At 38.7% G+C, this 21445-nt stretch overlaps 2 long non-coding RNA genes across 3 annotated transcripts in view; one reads left to right on the top strand and one right to left on the bottom strand.

Annotated features, from left to right (window-relative positions):
* LOC128313079 (uncharacterized) overlaps window positions 1–21445 on the bottom strand; it is a 549707-nt gene that overhangs the window by 432386 nt on the left and 95876 nt on the right. The gene's annotated exons all lie outside the window — the stretch shown is intronic.
* LOC113603980 (uncharacterized) lies at window positions 55–19844 on the top strand. Its single transcript, XR_003425799.2, has 3 exons — window positions 55–349; window positions 15992–16090; window positions 18465–19844. It is a non-coding gene; the product is annotated as an uncharacterized LOC113603980 (long non-coding RNA).

Below are 21445 nucleotides of genomic sequence, written 5' to 3'. Positions count from 1 at the left end.
GAATGAGGACCAGGGGAAGAAGGGCCAAAGAATACTGGTTTAGTCATGATCGTCCTATGTCAACATAGCACATTCTATCACCAGAGCCTCTAATAGCAGCAGCTACTATTGTGCACACACGGGTGCCTGTGTATGTGCCAGATATAGCACAGTCAGGGTATGTGACAGAATGGAAAGAAACTTAAGGGAAGATTCTCGTGACAGACCTACAGATAAGACAGAGGGAGCTACAGACTGACATGAAAGACTTTAAAAAAAGCATCCAATGGAGTAAGAAAAAACCCTGTAAAGAAATAGAACCTGTGATAAGATTCAGAAATAAAAGCAATCATCTGAATGTAATAGCAAGGTAAGTTTTTAATCTGCTTTAGTGTATATTTTTAGTTTGTAGCCAAATTAACAGTGTGTAGAGACGTACTGGGAGTATTATGAGTGGAAAGGGGGTGGGGGTGGGGGGGATGGAGAGATGGAGAGAGAGAGAGAGAGAGAGATTGAGACATTGAGAAATTGAGAATGTGTTTTTACAAAAGAATTTGTAGTTTAGGTTAGGCCCAGCTCATGGTCTGTTTTTTCAAATCATGTTGTGGTCAAAACCTATGCCAAAACGACACATGAGTGAGTTCTTTCTATTATATAAATTGCTCTTGGGAATTCTAGAAACTAACCAAAAGTCATAAAAAATTGACTGCCTTGGATATACTTCACTTCTTCCCGTGCCCCATTTTTCAAGCAATTGCAACCCGTTATCTTTTTGCAAACTATTTTAGTTACAGAGGCAAGAAACCCTGCAGTTTGGTTACCAGTAGCTCAAAAATCAAAACTTTAACATGATACCATCATCAGATTAGATCACCACAAGAGCATTTTTGTCAAAGAGTAATAGGTCATTTCCCCATTAATGTCTACAGTACATAAGGATGGCATCTATGTTCCCATGATGTCGTGGGGAGCAAAATGCAGGCAGAGAAAAAAATTCTCCTATAAAGTCACTCCCCATAAAACTCTGACCACCGATCCTTCAAGACCCTCCCCATCACTCTGCTGGGTCAGGGCCACAGTTTTTAATCCTTTCACACATCTCTGCCATGATTCCTGAGGGCAGTGTGCATCTATAAACTAATTCAACTGCACGGTTTTTCTTGTGATGTTAGCGATCTGCATCAACATCTTCCTTCATTGGCAACAACAGAACACGACAATATTCACCGACCATGAAGTTGAAGTGGAGTACAGGACAGGATCAGGTGAAAATTTCTGCTCCTGATCTCTTTTGCTATAAACTAGGTATTTAGGAAAATTAGACACTAAGGTGCCATTTAGTAAACCACTCTTGTCCAGCAGGAAGGATGAATGGACCTTGCAAAGTTATTTGCTGGCAACTGTAGGTCTTTTTGCCAGAACCACAGGCTAAGGCGATCATTTCATAAAAATTCAAAAAGGTGGTGGTAAGATAAAGAGAATAGATGAGTAAATTAGAGAAGGAGGCTACAGCACAAGGAGAAACTATATTCTGCATAAACTTGTTTCCTCTCTCATCGCTCTCCCATTGTAGAAGCTAGATTTTGAGGGAGGACCCTGGGACCATGAGCAGGATTAGAGCCCAAGCTCCCCAGCTCTGTCAGAGTTCCTGAGGAGCATCAGGCACGTAGCCTGGAGAAGCACAACAGTTGTGATGCAAGTAATTCACTCTCAAACAACAGAGCTCACTAGGCTCAAGCAAGTCATAGCCACAGAATTACAGTTCCCATGAAATGTTTCATTACCCTGTGAGCTAAATATACTCACGTTTACTTCGAGTATCTCAATTTGGTTTTATCAGCAGATTCCTTCTAAATACTTACTCAATGTCATCAGTACATAGAGGTTATCAAGAGATTTCCCTAAGTACAAAATGAAGAGAGATTGTCCTCTAAAAGGAAACTTTAAAATTCCACTCAGCTGCCTCTAGAATAAACACTCTTACGTACTCGAACATGCACATAAGAGCCCTGTGGACAAAATCCCACCCGTATGTTCTTCTCTATGTTTAAGATGCACTGCGCTAGATTATATAGATGTTGAAATGAGAAGAACCACAGCTCTAACTGGATATAAAACAGGACTTTCCTTCATTGGGCACTTTACAATTGACTAAATAGATAACTGTTAAAAGACTCAGTTATGGAGTCTGGAAAGCACAATTCATCTCCTTATCCTATAGAAACATGGGCAATAATTTTCTATTCTTGGAGCCAATTTTGCCTTATCTGTAAATTGGGGAACACAGCAATATCCACCTCATAAGGGGACTAAGAAGGCCAGATGAGATGATGAATACAGATACCTGTCAGGGATTGTGTCATGTAATGGGCTCTGAGTACATTTTTTGTGCTTACAAAGGCAAAACCTTTGCAATCAAGGAGATCTGAGCTTCAGTCCCAGCTCCAGCACTGACCCATTAAATGAACTTGAGCGAGTTACTGAAGGAAGCAGGACTAGAGAAGTCTTATCTCTAAACAGGCCCACCAGTGGGGATGATACAGGTGAGATATGAGGACATGAGAAGTCCCAAAGAGCCCTAGGCCATTAGTCATTCATTTCTATAATAAAAATAAAGAAACGTATAACATGTTCTAAGCATTCCAGACAGAGGCAATACCAAGAAAAAGACGGCAACCCACATCATTTGCTCTCAGCAGGTTTGGGGCCAGCCAGCAAATTTGGAAGAAGCCTCCCTCTTCCCCATCTTTTGCACCGAATCTTGTGAATTATGCCTATAAATACCTCTCTATAATCTGTCTGCCTCCTCACTTCCATCACAGCCACAGACCCCTGTTTTTTGCACTCTCAGCCACTGTAAAGCCTCTCCGACTCATTCCAGGCATTCCCCATACAGTAAACAGAATGATATTCTAAAAAATTCAGTCATCATGTACCCCTGATTAAATCCCTTCAGAAGCTCCCCATTGTCCCTGGGATAAAATCCAAACCTCTTAATGGGACCTCAGTCAGCTTCTGTCACCTCTCCTGCTATTTCCTTAATGGGCTAAATGCCAAAGATTCTGAGTGCACCACATCGCCTTGCTCCCAAATTTCACACATGGCTCCCTCTGACCCAACGCTTTCCTTTTACCTAACATCCGCCCCCCCCCCCCCACTCCTCCTCTCAGCTGCAATACCACTTACTCAGAGAGGCTTTCTTGGACTCTACAGGAGGCAAAGGACCACCCACTAAATGCTGTGGCTGCATCCTCTCCTCCTCCCAACACCTCATCCTGTAATCTTCACTTACACTATGGCTTTAAGCCCATGTTTCTGATAGAGTCTAAGTTCCTCCACCGTGTGTGCCTTGTTAATCACCACATGTCCTGTGTATTGTGCACGTAACTTGAGATGGAGAAATAAAAATTACTGTCCAGTTTCTAAGGGGTTTTTAATGTTTTCAGTACTTCTGATGGAAGAAAAATTGAAAGCCACTTCTAATTCATTCCCTTTCCTGAAAAAGCAAAAAGAGAGAGAGAGAGAGAAGGAAAACTTTAATTCTGAGCATCTTTTTCTTTCCTCCCCCCTAACACTCAAGCCCCACTTTCACGGTTTGCTCACAGAGGTAGCAATTCTGGGCTTTCAGCAAAGATTTTTATATATAGATCTGTAACTTCCTTAAAGCTGGTAACAAGAAACAAATATGAAAAGAAATGTCTCTTGGGCTCAAACTCCTATCTGCTCCCATCAGCAGCCACTGGGTACACAATGCTCCCCTCTCCCCCCACCAGCCCCCCCAGCCAGAGGAAGAGCCTCCCCTTCAGCACCTGGAACACAGCATTCCCTGCAAGGCAGCAGGAGGAGAGAGCCAAGCACTCGAGGCAACCGCCTGTGTCACCCAAGCTAAACTCCACCTCTGGAAAATACACGAAAACATTCCCTTGGAGAAATATTAGATCTGCTTCACCGCTCTTTCTGGCATAGCTTATCCTACTTTGTCCTCCTCTCTCTCTAAATGCCATGCTCAAAAACCTTCTCCCTCAGTAGGAAAGCATGCAAGTCAAATGCCATCGCAATCACTTTGTGTTTCCCTGCAGAGGGAAGGGAGGACACTCTTGCATACGCAAACTCATCTGCTCCTAATGGAATGGAGTAACTTTTAAAGATGACAGGAAGCGTGAGATTAGAGGTAACACAACACGGAACCAAACCACGGAAGAGCATAAGCCTGTGCCAGACCCTTGCTTTGCCTCTGGACCACCTCCACATTTCTGAGATTCTACAAGCCGCACACTCATGCTCTCTGCTACTGAGCCTGGCCCCTGGCACACCAGCAGCTGGCTGTCTTCAAGACCTCCCTTCTCCAGAAACACCACCATTTTCAACACTTTGAAGTGTTTGTGTTTTTTCTTTATTTTAAAAACCCAATGATTAAAAAGCCACTTAGTCTGAAGTAAAACAATGATGAGACCCATATAAATATAATTTGAAAGAAAGCTATGTATTGAAATATTTGCCTCAGGTCACCAACCTTCTCTGGCCAACCTTCTGAAATGTGGTCTTCTAAAAATGGCCATATTGTGGTGCTTTGCCTCAAAAGCTCCTTTAGGAAAAGAAAATGATATTTTTACAGTCTCAGTGATGAAAACCAAGGTGAAAAACTTCAGAGCATTTTGGCAGTTTTTCACATTTATTTCAGCAGAGAAATAAATCCAAACTAGATCTCTATCAGCAAGAAAGAAATATTATTTGAAAAATTATGTGCTAGTACAGGAAACATGAAATTTCTATTTTTGAACTAATACTATTTATTAGGTATGTTTCCCACTGCTCTGTATTATTAATTTATACTTCATTATTTCTTGGGTTACTATGCTTATGTTTCCCTTTATGGATTTTTAAAAAGCTGATTATATAGTTTTTCAGTTAATTAGGTCACTTTGTAATTCTAGAATATAAAAAGCACTTTGAAAACAATAAAGGAAAACATTTCCGATGTGTGATGACAATCAAGTAAATCATAATAATTTGATATGTTGGGAAGAATGCAAAGCATTATCAGTTACTTTTCCTATTTGGATGGGTTGCTAAATATAGAAATAAATGTAACACATTCATCTATTAGTGTACTCTCAGAAGGAAATTAGGATTTCAGATCCTAATCAAATTAGGATACGAGAACGTATCATTTAGCTAAAATTTTACTAAACAAGTTTGGGGGTATCTGCCTAAGCCATTACCGCTACTCCAGAATCAGCCCCCACCTACAGGACCTGCCAAGAGAGCTTAGATATAGGAGTATTTCAGGACCCCCGTTCTTGTGGCCATGACACAGCGAACCAGGTGTGGGACTGTGGCACAAGGAGGTCATAGCCACAAGCTGCACTGAGTCCATTCTCTCTCAATTTATGGGGCACCTGGGTGGCTCCATTGGTTAAGGGTCCGACTTCAGCCTGGGTCATGATCTCATGGTCTGTGAGTTTGAGCCCCGCATCAGGCTCTGTGCTGACAGCTCTGAGCCTGGAGTCTGCTTCAGATTCTGTGTCTCCCTCTCTCTCTGCCCCTCCCCTGCTCACACTCTCTCTCAAAAATAAACACTAAAAAAAATTTTAAGCATTTAAACCTACTTAAGACACAGAGTGGTTACTTATGGTAGAGACATGAATATTGAAGAATGAAATAGTATTTTGGGTCATATCTCTTCTGATGAGTAAGTACAGAAAGCCAACAAACAAGGAAATACAAAAGAATGGTACAGATATCAATAGAAAAGCAGACTAGAAAACCTATCCTTTGGTGGGGTGGGGGGAAGAAGCAAGATGGGAAGAATAGCTTCCCAGTTCCAAGGATGTGGTATAAATTAAACCTACAAGTATCATTTGTACCTGCATCACTACATCCCACATCCCTGTTTTGGAACACATATATTCTTGATTTTCGTGGTTTACCTTTTTTTAAACAAAAAAATATCTCTTTCATTTAAGCAAGATGCAGTGAATTTCTCTTGCATGCAAATGAATAATCCCTGGTTTAAACAGCACAGTCACACACAAATCCCTTCATATGAGAGAAGAAAACCTTTGCCTTAGAACTGTTTTTTGAAAAATCAATGGCATGTAAAGAAAAATTCAAGTTAGATCCAAATCGGCACTTGTAGGCTACAACACTGCCATAAACAGAGTAAAGAATTTGAGTCCATTTTCTTTTGTCTTCTTGTATTGTAAGAGTTAAACGTTGATTTGTAGGCCAGACAATGCAAAAATGGATGAGTAGTATGAATATAAACCAGCTTTCCATTTATAAATGAGGTGTATCTGAGGTATAGCGTTTAATCATTTCTGTAATGTAAATATTCCCACTGTGTCCAATTTCAGGCTACCACTAGAACATCACTAAACATGAAGCTGAAGAGAGATGGCCATTATTAGCTCTCACCAGCCCATGCGATCCACTGGATGGATTCAAGTAAAGAACACTTCAAGAGTCAAAGTAAGCAAGCAAAACGTTATTGGTTTTGCTTGCTTACTCAGAGAAGTAAGCCCTCAGAGAAGTTAAATGACTAGTCTTGGTCACACAGTAAGTGGCAGAGCCTAGAGTCCCATCCTAGTGTCCTGATCTATATAATTAAGTTAGAGTACCAAATACACCCAATGAATTAATAAATCTTTACAGGTACACCCCACACCCCAAATTTGCCAACTAAGGCCAATCAAAATAAAACACACATACTATTCGATCGTCAATAGATCTTTATTTTTGTCAGGTCCTAGATCAAAGTCCAGAAACACTTAAGTCTACTGTTTTCAGGGGAACCAAGAAACTAAACCTAATTATATGGTACCTTATAAGTTGCTACTTAATTTAAAATTTTCACTAAGTGTAATTTATACCCATAGCCCTACTACTCTCATCCATTTCAGTAATCTCATTTTACCCTACACATCACAAAAAAATTATTTGGCATTACTGAATATATTGTGCTTTTTAAAACTATACTCTTTCAAAAATTATTCCCACCATTCCTGACTAAATTTTGCTCATTCTTTAATTCAGCCAAATGTCAACTCATCCATGAATCCTTCTCAAACTCCTCAGACTGAGTCATTCAATATACTCTTTAGTTTAAACAGCCCTTTCATAGGTTCATTATGGCTATGACTACGGGGGCACAGTCATTTCATGTTTACACAACTGCCTTGCCGTTGAAATCTTAAATCTGAATGTTTAACACGTGCCTAAAAGAAGAGGTATTATACCTACATTGAATGAATGAATGAATCTGTTGATTAAAAAATATTTGACGCCCTTTCGCTAAGGAAAAAAAAAGTATCTCTCAAGCATAAACGCAGAGATTGAAGAAATCATTGTAAATCAACGACAAAAAAAGTTGTTTTCCTATTCCAACTAAGTAAATTTATAAAACAAGCTGGAAGAACATTTAGTAAAAGAATTGTATTTTCAGAATCAATTTGCCTACCACAGAGCTTGCATTTACAATGCTACTGTGTAAGTCACCACCAAAGGGAGGGGGGAATAGTCGTCTGGTGGTCTTGATGTTAAGAAAAGACTGAATTCACTCAGTGCTTTAATATGGCATTCAACCAAAGACCTCACCTTTTAATAGCAGCTGTTCTACAGTTATGCAAACTATTTTTCCTAATAACTTCTTAGAAAGACTTATATGTATATGTGCATGTACGAGAGGGGTGAGGGAAAAGGAAAGGTAAATGAAATGACAAAATCTTAACAGGAAGTTATTGTGGTACCCTGTTTTACAGATAGAAAAAAAAGTGAACTTCAGAGAAACTAACTTAAGCAGACACTGAAGCTATGCCCTCTCTCAACCCCAGTCTTAACATCCTTACATGTAGCAGCACCTGATTGCCTCCTGTTCCTTTTTCTTTCACTGTTACCCTCAGACAAGCCCAAGTCCTAAAAAATGCAGAGTTAGCACAAAGTATCAGAAGACGTCACAACAGACCAAGCTGCCATCCAGAAAGGAAATGTTTATTCTAGTTACTCAAACTTGTTCTTGACCTTGAGAACGTCAATTTACCCTGGGTATCAAATGATCAAACTTAAAACAAGAACTGTTATTCTAACACCTTTAGTAATGGATTCAATTAAAATAAAGGAGCACTGTGTGTAAAAACTTATTTTGTCCTTTCAGCCCAAGACGGTTGCCAGGAGCAGGATCTAGAAGACTTTATGATTTAAAGCTATCAGACTTTTCAATTGAGTGTATAATCTCACCAACTGAATATGTAATCAGGGGTCAATGATTGTCAGATACAAATAAATGCATGTTTAATTGAATGCTTATAACCAAATGTATATATCAAAACAAACTAAATAGACACTTCTAACGTCTTTAATTTATGGAACATGGAGCTCCAGTAGTTCGTATTTCCTTGATCTGAGCAAAAAACAGCCATGTCTCAGAAGTGAGAAACGTGTTCTGTGAAAAAGCAGATAGGAAATGTTTTCATTTTTATAAATGACTTGCCGGTACAGTTCTCTATTATGTATTAAATGGCTTCTCTGATTTGAAGAACTTCCAAGCTGAACCTACAAGCCTGCAGTATTGCCCAATATAAACAGTCATTTGACAGGATGAAAAAAGTCATTCCATCTTCCCTTTAATCTTTATGCTTCCTGCTCTGCCCCCTTTCCATTTACAACCCAGAATGACTTCGGACTATCAGTCTTAGCTCTTCTACAACGCAGCACTTCTTCTAAGAAAAGTCTGTGTGTTATAAACTGACAGGAAATGAAAATGTGTGCCAACAGCTGATTAACTGCCTATCGATATATTTAAACCAGGTTAATTTTCCCCACAGAATTCAAAAATATTGAAAATGCCCTTGAGTGACCTTCCTAACCTGAATCCCATTAAGGGAGGCAGGAGAAACCCCTTCCTACCAATTCTTCCAAAGTCAAGAGACAAAGCCACCCCCCAATTCAAGCTAACGAAACGTTGCAAGGATGTGGGAAGCAAAACTAGGAAACCCAGCCAAGCAAGTTTGGTTGTAAAAGCTGCAGAAGATTCCAAGAACTTAGTAGCCTAATAAAATACCTACTATCAGGAATGATAGGTCTATGTTCTTAAAAAATGTATTCTGTGATGACACAGTTTCTGTACTTGATTAAGAGTATCTATGCTTTCATCTAGCTTTGTCAGCGTATTTTTTTTTTATTCCCAAACAGTGTTTGCATCAATAGCAGCTCAGTATCACTTGTGATTAGCGCAGAAGTAGTCCTTCACTTTTCTGGACTCTAAAGCTGACATAGAGGAGAAGACTGGCTTTAACTCTATTAACACCTAAAGGCATTAAAATTTTATACTGCAAATTCAGGCTGTCCAATGGCAGCCATACACACATTTTTCCTCCGTCACTGCTTCTCTATGGTGATTCTGCATCCCAAAGGATCTTGATTTCTTTCAAGTCTCCATATCCTCTTACCGTTAGCTCAGAACTTCATCTTAAAAATTTTAGACAGTCCATCTCACGTGTGCTACCTCAATTTTTCATCTGTCCATGTCAAAATAAAAATGTTTCCACATTTTTAGTCAGCTGATCTCTTTTTCCTTGAACTTTGGAAGAAATTTTCCTCCTTTCTGGAATTAAATTCAACCTGAGCCCTGCCCTCTGCACATTTTTTCAGAATCTTGCTTCATCAAGTTATTCCTCTTCATCTTTGTGTTTCTCCCTCACATTTCCTTTTTCTTCTTGACTAGATCTGTGCCCAATTTCCCAAGCCCCAAATCCTCTCCATCTTGAATTCATTTAGTCACTGATCTCTCTTCGGGCTATTGTCTTACATCCATTCACATGTTTTTATTATAATAGTAACCATTGTTACTTAAAAATTACAAAATAGAAAGTTAAAGAGAAAACTGTATTATCTCACCACCCAGTAATAACCAACATTTAAAGGTATTCACCAACACATAATATCTTTAATAAACATTGATCATAAACTGTAAACGTAGGTCTGACAAGTATTTTCCATGTGAATTAAAGAAAATCATCATCACCATTAAAATGGTTCTATTTTATTTGACAGTATAGAGTATTTAACCAAATCTCTGGTATTGGTTAAACTAATTGTTTTCTAACCACTTGTCCAATTGTCCACTATTGTCAACAATGCTGCAGTCAACATTTTTCTCCCTGCATCTTTGCACAATTGTGTGATTATAACCTTAACACACTCGAGAAAAAAAAATCCCATAAAACATTTTTAAAACCTTGCATAATACATGTGGGTGCACTCTGTTTGCCTTATTATCAACTTGGCTCTTCACTGTAATAGAGGTTTGGTTATCAGCACTCTAATGAACTAACTCTAAGAAATGTGACATTAATTATCAAATAACAGTTTTCATACCAGCTATTATTCTTGATGTCTACACATGATCTGATCATCATTCCTTTCTTCCTAAAACACTCTTCCCCCAATCATTTCCATGGCATTACTATCTCAACTTTACCTGTCATTCTTATTTTTCTACCCATGGTTTCATCCTTCTTCCATAAAAATCTAAGTCCCTCTTTCTCTCCTCATATTTCATCACCTTATCCTTCCTAAATTCAGAGTCTTGCCCATTCTATCACTTCTATTTTTTCCCCAAAGATATATATGTAACCTAGCCTCCCCAAGAGTTTCCTGATTCCTCCCAGATATATTTATCCTTATATCCCATGGAAAACAAAAAATTAGCAGGTTTAAATGCACATTCTCTTAACTTACTCCTCTTTCTGGTTTTCTACTACTGTTGAGATCTCCATCAATTCTGTAAGTTAGAAACTTGGGCTTGAGTTTAAAATTTTCCCACTTATCTCCCAAAAAAACAATCCCCAGGAATTCCTGGTTTTGCTTGAGCATGTAGTCCCTGATCCCCTGCTGGACACACTGATGTTACCTCTTTTTGTGCTTCTCTTCCTGCACCCTAATCAGCAGGAGGAATATCAAGGACTCTGTTTCCCTCACCAGTAAACTTGAATCTCGAGCTTACTCGGGATTAATCGAATTCAATTGATGGTAAGGTTGTGCCTCTGGGTATCTCTTCTCCGTACTCACCAACTTTCCTCAGACTGGTGAGGAAGCAGGACATGGCCCAATAAGAGGATTATGGAAAACCTAAGATGTCAAGATCCTCTGAATTCTCAGCTCCCAGATCAGGAAAATACAAAGTACGCTACTAAAGCTACGTGAGTCCCCAGGGAACAAGTATGTTCTAGATTGGTTTTCATGGTAATTTTGACTTGGGTCTTTCTGCTAAAATGAAAAAAGGTGAGAGGCCCCTCTGAGGACAGAACAGCATTGGCAACATCACTACTGAAGGCAGCTGGCATCAGACGCTATGACAGCCTTGGTGCAACTGGTTGTGCTGGAACAGGTGGCAATTTTGTTGGCAAAGCAGCAGCGGGAAGTGTGCAGGAGGCTATGAAGATACCAGCAGTGGCCTTGGCAAAGGCAGGGGTAGAGGTGGAGGGCAGTATAGAAACTCTAGGCATTAACAAGGTCCGTAAGAGACCACACAGTCCCACCACACCAAAATTACAGATTACGTGTAGCAGTTCACCCATTTTGAGGGTTCCCTAAGACACAATGGCACACTTTCCTAGCCCAAGATGGCACAGAAGAACAGCAAAGCAGGTGACAAAAGCCATAGTGTGATTCAAGAACACCACAACTGGCACAGGACTTCCAGAGCATGTTGTCCAATTTCTTCAAAAAGAGAAGTCAGTTAAGATGTTGAAATGAACAACATTCAACATGAGACAGAGATGGCGTGCTCTCACTACGATGCAGAGATTGAATTTTATTGTTTAAATCTCTAAGTCAGGTTTGTGATGGGCCGTGTACATGTCTCCTCCCATTCAACTGACTGGCAATAGGCTCTAGTTTTCTGAAAATAGCTTATTCTTCACAAATCCTTCAATAAATATTCAGGAGATGGAGTTCATTGACAATCCCCCCTAGATGTGAAGCTAATTAGCTGCTGATACCTAAGCTTAGCATTTAGCTCTCTAGTACCAAAAAGGATTCTTTTAAAGGTGTTTATTTTGAATGTAAAAGATAAACTGGAAAGAAGTATGGATTAAGACCTCAAAATTGTCCTCTCAAAGGGTTCTCTTCTTTTTTATCAAAGTACAAAGAAGATAAATAGGAAAATCAAACTATTTGAGGGGTGAGGGAAGGAGTCTTTGAGGAATCAAGTGTTTCTTGCTGTTTTTTTAATGCTGTCAGCATTTTAGGCTGTTAATTTTCCCCCCACAGATTTTAAAACAAGCTCATCAAAAACTTAGGAGTTTAAAAACTTTAATAAGTTAAAGATTACTTTTCTGAAAAGAGGATTTCATCCCACTCACTCAGCTTTATTTCCCTGTTGTGCATTATTTCCACACAAAATTTGGTCTCTGGGCACTACACTATGGTTGCAGGTTTGCATTGCTGTTGTATTCAATCCCCAAAATAAACTCAAGAAATGTTGGTCAAACACCCAGATAGTAATTACAGTGCAGGGGTGGGGGTGGGGGGGCGTGGGGAAGCCATTCATGTAAGGCACAATTTGTCTCATAATCCTCCTACATTTAAAATAACAGATGATTGGGGCGCCTGTATGGCTCTGTCAGTTAAGCATCCAACTTCAGCTCAGATCATGATCTTGTGGTTTGTGGGTTCGAGCCCCACATCAGGCTCCGTGCTGACAGCTCTGAGCCTGGAGCCTGCTTCAGATTCTGTGTCTACCTCTCTCTCTACCCCTCCTCTGCTCACGCTCACTCACTCTCTCTCTCTCTCTCAAAAATAAAGATTGAAAAAAAATTTTAAATAACAGACGATTTTGTTCATTGACTGCTACATGACCTCTTCCACTCCTCTCTGCCAGGCAACAACAACAGAGACCAAAAAAAGATAGGCTTTCCCTTTATGTACATGAGCTTTCCTTTCACTGCAGGATAAAATTTGTGATACAGTTAGTCTGTCTCCATTTTAGATTTCTCATATGAGACGAGTTCTCATTAAAGACTCCGAACTGAACACCACACAGATTGAAAATCCTCTGAAAATCCAATCAACGATGTTTGTGTTTAAGAAAACGCAGGCACCAGCACTTCTGCAGCAGGCTTAAAGTCAGTGAGAGGTTCTATCCTACCAAAGTCCACCCAGTGATCTGTCTTTACATTAAGGAAACCCATGAGTTCCTGATTTCTATACTCTCTACTATACTCTATACTACTGTATACTATACTCTATACTCTATACTCTATACTACTATATACTATACTATACTATACTCTATACTACTATACTCCATACCATTCTGGTGATTCTATACTCTCCATGATATACAATGGGTGTTTTGTACTAGAACTTCCATTAACAAGTCTAATCAGTGCAACTAGATCAAGGTTCAGGTACAACAAAAAAAAAAAAAAAAAAAAAGAACTGTTTGGGCTATAGAAAATAACCAGTTAACTGATTCCACCCCACCCCCCAATTCCAATCACTTAGTGTCATACTGCAATAGCCTCAGCAAGTTCATCGGTCCCCTTAGAAAGGGACAGAAAATCACATACACACACACCCCACACATACTCCCGTATCTTCTCAACTCAGTGTGCATCGTTTTACCTCAGGAAAGTTATGCCTTAATGGAACAGTTCCCCCACTAAACCCTCAGCTGTAGAATGTCACTGGAAACCTACAAATCTTCAGGAAGCAACCAGAATCTTCTCATACAAGCAAGGATTTATCTAGAAGTCCGTGAAAATAGGTTTTTTTAGAACTTTACTTTGGCCAGATATCTTCTGTTTCCTTTCTTTAGATAACTGAGAACCAGGTCTCTTACCAGCAAATTTATGTACTACCGTAAAACATAAAAGAAAACTAAGTGTATCTCCTATTATTGTTAAGTCCAGCCTCAGTAACGCTTTTGTTTAATTTATAAGAGTTGTGGTCCTGTGTGATTTACTGCAACATAGATCTATCAAAATAAATTTGAGAATTTTCACAGTGCACTTGGTAGGAGGTAAAGATTTTTATTCTCCTACCTCAAACTGGCATCAAGAATTAATGATGAACAATTTGTTGGATGATTTACATTCTTACTAGTTTTTAGTCTTCACTTAATAACATGCTTCAGCTGTGCCTGTCCTCTTAAACACAACCCTGTCTTCCTAAATGGTGTAGGGGATGTCACACCTGCTCAAATGCAGGAGATAAAGTCACACACACACACACACACACACACACACACACCAACAGGGGGAAAAAAGACATTAAGACACAACCAAAGACACAACGCAGAAGGAAAGGATTTAAGACAGAACAAAAGACAAAGCACAGAATGGATGTTGGACTCTGATGACAACCTCAGGGAAACTCATGGTTTTTATTATGATCATAATTCACAGATCTTTAAATAATTTAAGTTACCCTTTCCTCCCTGTTTGGCCTCATTCCACTGGAGCCTTACATTGCCAAATCACACTTCCTTAGACTCAAGTGTTGGTACAACTATAAAAAAAGATGAACGATAAAACATAAAATTGTTAGATTTTTTAACAAACACACATCTAAATGGCTGTTTACTTCTTGAAATTGGTCATCTGGGGGAGATACGAGGTTTATTTTAACAATGCAAGCCATATTCAAAATTCTCGAAAATTGCCCTTTCACATTGCCTTCAAAACGTACAGCATATTCTATTTAATATCCTCAGTGGGAGCAAATTTTCATCTTTTGAAGTTATCCTGTGAATAAATTTGAAGATCCTATTGGATGGTATTGGGAGTCTTTTATAAGATTCAACTTAGATCTATGTAAGAAATTACATATTTAGCTATTTTTAATGCACATACTATGCGAAAGGCTGGATATACACAAGTGAATAAGAGAGACTCCTCATGCCAGAAAAGCATGTTGTGTGGAGGGAGGGAAAGACCTGTAAGTCTATCATTTCAACATTATGCATACAATCCCGCGTGCTCCTGGAACACACAGGGCTACTTAACTCAGTGTGAAGTCTGGAGCCTCCAGGTGGAGGTTTCATAGGGATGAAGATACAGAAACTGAGACTACAGAGATGAATAGGAATTAGATGAAAAAGGGCAGAAAGGACATTCCCAACAGAAAACATTGCATGATTAAAGGCAGCCTGATAGATGGTGAAAACCATTTTAGAAGCACTACAGCATAAAATGCAAAGGTTGGTCAAGACAGGAAAAACAGGAAAAACAGAAAACACTAGAGAAATAAAGCAGGGGCTGAGTCATGGTGAGTTTCTGCTTTTTAATAGGTCCTTCTCAAGAGGTGTTCTAACAGTAAGCCAGGGAATGAGAAGGTCAGAACTGCATTTTGAATAGCTCACTCTAAAATCATTCCCTTGTATCCGGGGTTCTGGGAACCACAGCACTAAGAACAATGATAGAACAAATAAGAGTGGATAAGTTAAGAAGCATTTGGGAATCTAAAATTAGAAAGATATAATCACCTACTTGGTCGTAGGAGGCAAGAGGAGGACTCTTAGGTTTATGTGGTAGCAACTAACCGGGGGGTAAAAGCACTCAAGGAGAATCTACCACCATCACCCCCCAGAAAGAGGGAAGCCACCTGGGGAAAACAGAGCCACCCTTCAGCAGAGCACCGCCTCAGAAACAAAGGAAGGACACTATTGTCTTATAATTTGGTTTCAGCCAACCACGTGGAGAATTAAGAAATATCTGGTATTAAAAAGCCACGCTGCGAACTACAGCAGAAGCTAATATAGAAGAAAGAGCAGAGAGAATGTGAAATGGACGAGAATGAAGACAGCTCCCTGAGACATAGTTGCCAAAAGTAACACCAATTCTCTGGTGAAGAGATGTTAAAATTTAACACCAGAAACATGTTGGACATCATTTCAAGTTTGCCAATTTCATGTGTGCATGCACGTGTGGGTGTGTCTATGATTCAGTGAAGTATGTAGTGTATGATATAGGATGTAACATTCTCAAGTCACATCTTGTTATCTTTACAGTTACAAAGTTACTGTTCTTCATACTGCTGCTCTATTTAGACAGAAGACCACAACGAACAACAAAATTGCACAATTCTGGTGGTGAAAAAGGCAAACTAGGTGAGTATCATCCCTGTTGGAATATCTGCGGAGATAGTAATCCAGTGTACAACCCTGGTAAAAGTAAGCATCATATCTGCCCAAAAGGCCTACAGTTGGCCGTAGTACTCTGTCAAATGTCTGAAGAATACAAATGAGTACAAAAATGCCAATTTAGCTATGCCACCTCAATTAAAAGCAGTTATTTCTGTTCATCATTTGTGGTTAGCTCTTACTGACTTTGGTCTAGCCATTATTTCATCATTTTTAACAGGACTTTTGCACAAAGACACATCCAAAGCATTTTAAAAGCTTCTCTCATAGGTATTAAGAAGCCAAAATAGCTTCTTTCTCAATTTTTTTAAACCTCCATGTTTTGAAATTACTTAATATTTTCTGACATGCTAGGACAGGTTATCGAACCACTTCAAGACATTACCTAGGAGTAGATTTTGTAATTAGGTCATAAGCAAAATGCTGTCAGGAAATTAAGGTGGAAAAAGGTAACAGTGAAATACTTTTAGATTGAGAACTGTTTAATGCCAAAGTTTTTCTGTAGCTCAATGTCAACTCCTCTATTACTCATTTAAGGAAACCACATTTTAAAAAATTTGAGAAACTAGCAAGAAGAAAATACATGTGTTTTCAGTTTACCCAAGAAAACAAAATCTTATCAAGAAACAAGGAGGCCACAGAGGATGAAGGTGGTGTATTTCAGAACATCACCCTGATAAAGTTCTGTACCAAGAGACTCTAAGACATCCATCACAGGAAGGATGGGGGCATGGAACATAAACCTTAGACACGGGGTCTGAAATATAATAAGGAAGAAAAAGGAAGTGATGTGTGGATAAACCTACATAACAATATCGTCTGAGTAACAACAGTAGCAATGCCTGATGAGTGGGGTTAAAAGGAAAACAAAATAGAAATAACATAGACCAAAACAGGATATACATCAGGAGCAAAGAGATCTGAATTAAAGGCCCTTTATAGGGAGATAAGACATACTGATTTAAGTCTGACTTTAAATAATTAAGTGTACTGATTTCTCGGGGTGAGTTCTCCTTTTTTGGCTTACAAGACCAAAGTATTTTATATACTACAAAGACTCTTCATTTTTTACATATTTTAAAGAATTTAAAATTTAAAGAATTTAAAATTTACATATTTTAAGAATAGGAATAGAAGTTATAAATAAATACCACTGGGAAGAAATGGAAAGAAAAAAGTAATTGAAACATGGTTAAAAAAAAAGACAAAAAATTGGAAAGTGAAGTACCAATAAACTGTTAGAATGGAAAAAGACTAGATATGTAAACCAAATTAGCTCATGTATCTAAGTGAATAGCAAATATACTTAAAAAAAGCATTACTAAATGCCAAAATGCATGTATAATTATAATTGCTCAAACAATCAGGAAGATACAATTCTAAACATACATATACCTAATAACATAATACAGCAGGAAGGCAGCCCTCATCAGAAATCAACCACGCTGACACCCTTATCTCAGACTTCCAGCCTCCAGAACCAGGACAAAATTTCAGTTAAATCACCAGTCTGTAGTATTTTCTTAGGGAAGCCCAACTTGACTAAGAAAGATATTTAGAAAACAATTTAAAACAGAATCACAAAATTCTACATATCAAAATTTGGGGGATGCAGCTAAAACAGAGCTCAAGGAAATTTTAAAAATCCTTACTGTTTATATCCCATAAAAGGCTGAATTAATGAGTTAAGCACACAAATCAAGACCATAGAATCTTCCAGAAAAAAAAAGGTACAAATAAAAAATAGAAATGAAAAGAGGACATTAGCTAAAATATTTTTAATGATATTATAAATGATATTCTGCAAAAAATTTTGGAAGTACTGAAAAAACACACATTCCTAGAAATAGTAACTTACTATCAGGAGATAAGAAGGGAGGAGAAATATCTGTGTATTTGTTTCTCCCACCACCACACTACCACCCTCTCTCCTACCTGCCAGGTAATGAACCAAAATTAGGATTACCTGCAACCCCAGCTTCTTGATGCTTTGTAGCATCCCAAAACTAAGGTCAGGCAAAGAATAGGTCAGACTAGGACAGACTCAGACTTACCTGACTCAGATCCCTGCTTCAAGACGATTATCACAGAGCCCACTGCCCCTGGGGCTGGCAAGAAAGTCATTCATTTAATACTAGTTCTCATCTCCCTTCCCTTTCAAGGTCAACAGTGAAGAACAGAAGCTAATTTTCCATCTATAGAAGCTGATACAGTCCTATCACCATTTCAAGGAATATCTAGACTGAATTTTTCTTTCACCCGTAATTATAGAGCAAAAGAGATGATGGAACTTTCTAAACCTCTGTTCTTTGTGCTTTAACAATCTGCTTATTCATTTTAGGAGACTCTTCACCAATGACCACCAAGACTCCAGCCCAGTACAAATCAGGGGCCATCCAGGAATACAGATAAAACACCCCTAGAGGATTTTAATGGGAGTTGTCTCCACACTGAGAACACACTAAACCAAAAGACTCAGTCTGAAAGAAGACAGGCTGTGGTCTAGATTTCTCAACTTTCGTATGTTTACATCAACAGAAAGCAAACACTAGACCAAAGAAGAATGATTTGAGACGTCAAGGGAATGGAGTTTCACTTTCCTGACCTCCATTTATTAGGCAATAGTGATGAACAAAGCAAAATAGACAATTTGGAAGCAATGTCAAGGACTTCCTAAAATAATTATGTCTGGCCTACCACTATAGGTATATAAACTTGAGAAAAAGATTTGATACAATACAGTCTCCTGTAGATTCCCCCTTTTATATTGTATCCAACTGTCTCCAAGCAGTTATAAAAAGAATATCCCAACCACTTTGCTTCCATGTTCTTATCTGAAAAATGTCATCTGGCATGAACTAAGATAACATGTAGGAAGCACTTAAAATACCTGCCACAACAAACATTGCTGTTCTCTATCTTCACTTCCCATCAGAGAGAATCAATCCACTGAGGAGAGGCTACCTAATTAGAAACCATCTAATTTATCAAATCTTCTAAAGTGATGCACATTGATGTTGAGCAGCCATCACTAACAAAACAATGAAAATAATTATTAACATGTATTGTTTATTACTATAGATCCACCATTTAGGGATTAAATAGGTATCAGTTTGGATTTTGATAAAATAATACACACATAGCCAACACTCAAATCTTAACGCGAAAGTAGGCTCTAAAACCCATAGAAAGGATGGGAGGGTACCAAAGAGAAAACAGCAAGATTTATACATCAAAGCACTTGCTCTATCATTTTTTCTTTAATGAGAACATTGGAACTGAGAACTTCTGAAATTCTGCGAAGAGTCTTCGGCTGCACCTAAAAAGAAAAACGAAAAATAACGTGGGCACTAGGGGAAAATATAAAAAGCATGCAGAAGTTTCGAAAAAAGGAAGAAAAAATCTGAATAAAGGGTCTCCTCAGAGGATGAGTGAAGGGAATGTAAAGGAGAAAAACGTGAAGTGATTCAAGCACTAAAACGTGGAGAACAGTTTGTCATGTGCTATGGGGATGGAAACAGGCAACCCCAGAGTATCAGCTCATCCCCCAGGCCCTGGAGAGGACTTTTTGTAAAATCTCCACTACAGTGTTTCCACATACCTGGAATCGGGGAAAAAGGATTTCTAATGTTAGTACTTATACAAATTCTTTGACTTTTCACATAAAAATTTCAAATTTAATGACTAGATCATTCATTTCTTCCACGTCTAAAATAAGATCTTAGAAGGTCCATAAGCTTTACTGGATCAAAATCCCAAAAGAGATTTACAAGCTCTTATGCTGCAATGATGCTCATTCAGGGCACAAAAGGAAAACGGAACAATAAGAAAATCCAACCTAGGATGTAGAAAGGTTACCAGACAGTAGCTAATGGAGTAGAAGGGGGAGAATTCATTTTAACATTTTGATGAAAAACTGTCAAAGAGCAAAAATCATACCCTTGAAGAGTAGACAGGTGAGCTCCATTTTCACTTCCATTTTTTATGGCATCACACAGAAGCACACAGGGGCTAAGTGACTATTGAAACCACACAGCAATTAATGGTCACAGTTGGTCAAACTTTTCAAATGTCCCAATTTCAACCTAACAAATTACTTATAAAATGGTACCAGGCAGTTAGGGAATAGAGAGGGAATAGAGATGTTGGATGAAAACAGCGGAGTAAACAGGTAATAACTCAAGATACACAAAGGCAAGAATCACACAAGAACAGAGAGCTATAGAACAGCAAAGTTGAAAATGGTCTGTGTGCACCCGAGAAATCAGGTTCTGTAGGTTCTGCTAAGATCAGCAGAGAAGACCAGAAAGGCATGTTTACAGCTGGCAGCAACAGAAAAAGAACTACACTCCAGCTAGAGAACAAGGCGTGAAGACATGGGAGTAGAAAACAGGAATGTCACAGCACAGATAGTAGTACAATCTGGTACAACAGAAAAGCATCATAGGAAAAGGCTGAAATCAAATGATGGCAGCCTTCCATGCCAAACTGGGGTGGATGCACGGAGTAAAAGCCACAAGAATTTTAGAAGAACATTAACTTGGCAGCTTTAAACAAGGCAAGCTTCACTAGGGAGAGAAGAAAATATGGGGAGACCACTCTTCTAATCATTAGGTATAGTGGTAACGTGAGAAGGGCCAAGTGCCAGTTTTCAATGAGGCTTGGTGAGGAATTATTTAGTAAAATACATTTAAAGATTCAGAAAAAGTGTGGTTTAATACACTAAATAATTGTTTTAGGAATGAGTGAAAGCACACCTGTTGTTGAAATACCCCCCAAGATTATCTAATTATGAAATCTGGAAAGCTATAATGGAAATTGTCAGTAGCTAACTCCAATGCATGCTCTACAGCATAAAGACGTTATTCCAAGTACACACTCAAAGCCAACACCTAGGCTTGGTACTGCATCTTTGTACCCATGTATACAGATTTTTCAGACAACCAGAGAAAGGGGCTCTAAGGCATTATTTTTCACTTCACTTAAAATTCATAACTTTACCCTTGAGAAATCAGTAAGTCAGGAAGTATTAGGTGCTAACCATGGTTGATGCATCCTGGGATGAAGTGTTTGTAATGTACCACGACCCCACACAGGAGGAAAGGGGTCGAAATGCACATTGCAAACTGTAGAAACTGTAGCTTCCTCTGTACTAAATTGTTAAGTATCAGAAAAAGACAGTAAGGAGGAAAGTGAAGACTGCACCCCAATCCAGTAGAGACGCACTCGTTAGATGCCTCTGACAGTGGCATAGGACTAAGGACCGTAAACATAAAACTGCTCTCGAGGTAGAGATACGGGTTGTCATAGGTCTAGCTTTTT

This window comes from Acinonyx jubatus, chromosome E4 (genome assembly GCF_027475565.1).
Source record: "Acinonyx jubatus isolate Ajub_Pintada_27869175 chromosome E4, VMU_Ajub_asm_v1.0, whole genome shotgun sequence".
NCBI lineage: Eukaryota > Metazoa > Chordata > Mammalia > Carnivora > Felidae > Acinonyx > Acinonyx jubatus.
Note: the sequence above shows the minus strand (reverse complement) of the source record. Positions and strands in the feature narration are given on the sequence as shown.